The 2,652-nt window shown below is 40.1% G+C and overlaps 1 non-coding gene across 1 annotated transcript; it reads right to left on the bottom strand.

The window, feature by feature from the left end:
- Nucleotides 1–2,124: 2,124 nt before the first annotated feature.
- Nucleotides 2,125–2,196, bottom strand: Trnat-cgu (transfer RNA threonine (anticodon CGU)). Its single transcript has one exon. It is a non-coding gene; the product is annotated as a tRNA-Thr (tRNA).
- Between the last annotated feature and the right edge of the window lie 456 nt (nucleotides 2,197–2,652).

Genomic DNA, 2,652 nt, shown 5'->3' with positions numbered 1-2,652 from the left:
ATTCTTCGATATGAAAACACACATATACGATGGACAGAGAGGACAATAGGGTGGGATCAGGCTGGCATCTGCAACCGAGAGTGGCACTATCCGCCTGCTTACTCTTTAGGAAGGAGGATATAGAAAAAGAAGTTCAAGATTATTTGCAAGACGCCGATTTCACTGCGTCAGGTTTCTCACTAATGTTTCTGCTAAAAAAAAAAAACTCATCATTTGATCACCATGCTCGCGATTTAAAGTGTGATATGAACGACCGTGCTACACCTTCCAAAGACTTGTACGGTAATATATAGATAAGGTGGGGTGATGGTGGAACTTAGGTTGGTGAGGAAATTAGGAAATTTGCAGGTGTACGTTGGAGTCAGGTAGCACAAGGCCGGGGCAATTGGAGATCGCTGGGATATGCCTTCTTACTGCAGTGGACATAAGAGGAAGTAGTGCTGATGATGATGATGTAGCGAAGGCATAGGTAAACATAGGTGAACACCACTAGCGTGCCATTTCATGTCACTTATGAATCTCATATAGTCATTGCGATGTACAGGGATGAAGCTCGACTCAATAAACTTGGCGCGAATGTAAATTTAAGTACGCTGGCATCATGGCTTTTAGGAGCACCATAATGCATGGCCACTAGAAGCTTTTCTTGTTAAACAGAAATTAGTGACCCGCAAAGGTAACGCTCATGGGCACTCATATGGTTACATGGAACATGCTTTATTCGGTTCCATTATAATGCTGTCAATCTTTCAGTCGACAATTCAGGCAACCTTGTTTCGCAGTAGAACTAAATTTGAACACGTATAAGTGTTGCACGTCTAGCAACACGTGTAGTGTTAAGCACAGTGCATGTACGTCGTAGGCAACGTAGTTTTTATTTATTTATTTATTTATTTATTTATTTATTTATTTATTTATTTATTTATTTATTTATTTATTTATTTATTTATTTATTTATCCACCAAATTAGGGTAGGATATGTTGTTTGTTCACGTAAATTCGCAGGAAACCCACCTTGTGCTGGAAAAAACATGTACAAGGCTGTGAACACTGGGATTGAGCCACTTAATGTGTGAAAATAACATTCCAAAGAAAAATGCACTGAGAATAAAATGTTCTGTGTTCTGTTTACTTTTTCCCATCCCTCTCACCAACGTTGCAAAATTTTGCAACATCCAGCGTAGGCCTAAAGTATTTATCTAAGAACAATGGAGACTTGAAAGTCCACATTTAATTAGTTGGATTAATTGCGCAATAAACAACCGCTGAATATTCAAATCGCTTCAACAAATAGCGAAGGAAAGTACTGGAAACCAGTAGCGAGTTGGCACTATGCCTTAACACAAAAATTAAATTGTGGATGAATATTACAGAATTTATTTGCAACCACTTTATTTCAATACTCTGGCAACTTGTTATAAATTTATTTAATTTTTTTCATTAATGTGATCACGCACGAGACAGTGCAAAGCTGTAAATCAATAACTCCTGCCGAAAATCTGCGTATTTTTGTGCAACAACAAAATATTGTATAAACGGTTGTGCCTTTAGGCACGTCTTCCGCTCTTGAAAACTTTAAAAATGTAACCAGCTTGTACTATATTGCACGTAAACTGTAACTATCTTGAAAAATTGAACCAGTTGTACTGGAACTGCTATCATTGATTCCCTCTGGTGGCTGCTATACGAAGGATATTTTGGACGGAGACAGCCTGGTAAATTTTTCGCAACGAGTTTCCCACCATTCAAATAGTTTCCAATCTCTTCAACGTCATTGCAATGCAAATATCTTTCAAACTCTTCGTTATTTTGATCCGAATGTATGAGTGATGTCTTGCCATTGTTGAAGTTCATCCTTCGTCGCCAGTCCCAAAGCCGCTATTGCGCTTCCCCTTGTTAGTAGGCGGAGCATCTCTCAAACTAAGATGACGGCATGACGTCGATGGAACGACCACGACGGCTTCACGACCGCGAGGACATACGCAGTGGCTCAAGTGAGTATAGACAAATGGAGTAAGACGACGGTACCAAGGACAACATAGGGGAAATTACTTGGACTTAATTACGAAGTGAATTAAAGAAAATTATAAATTAGTGGAAATTAAAGTCGATCAAAAAACAACTTGCCGCAGGTGGGGAACGATCCCACGTCTTCGCATTACGCGTGCGATGCTCTTACCATTGAGCTACCGCGGCGCCGTTTTCCCATCCACTTTCTGGGGTATTTATGTTTTACTACTACAACTAACCCTGGGAGTGTTAGCCAGCGCCACCACTCGCAAACCTTGGAGGCGGATGTGGTACATCCTTTTTGCCTAGGCGTCCCGAGTACGTGATCTTTTTGGGTGAAGGCAACTGGTTAGTTGTAAAAACATAAATACCCCAGACAGTGGATGGGAAAACGGCGCCCCGGAAGCTCAATGGTAAGAGCATCGCACGCGTAATGCGAAGACGTGGGATCGTTCCCCACCTGCGGCAAGTTGTTTTTTGATCGACTTTAATTTCCATTAATTTATCATTTTTTTAATTCAATTAGTAAGTACAAGTAATTTCCCCTATGTTGTCCTTGGTGTCTCTGTTTGTTGGCTTATTATGATATGGCGTTAGAGATAGATAGATAGATAGATAGATAGATAGATAGATAGATAGATA

Source organism: Dermacentor silvarum, chromosome 2 (genome assembly GCF_013339745.2).
Source record: "Dermacentor silvarum isolate Dsil-2018 chromosome 2, BIME_Dsil_1.4, whole genome shotgun sequence".
Lineage (NCBI taxonomy): Eukaryota > Metazoa > Arthropoda > Arachnida > Ixodida > Ixodidae > Dermacentor > Dermacentor silvarum.
The sequence above is the reverse complement of the archived record's forward strand: the minus strand, read 5'-3'. Positions and strand labels throughout refer to the sequence as shown.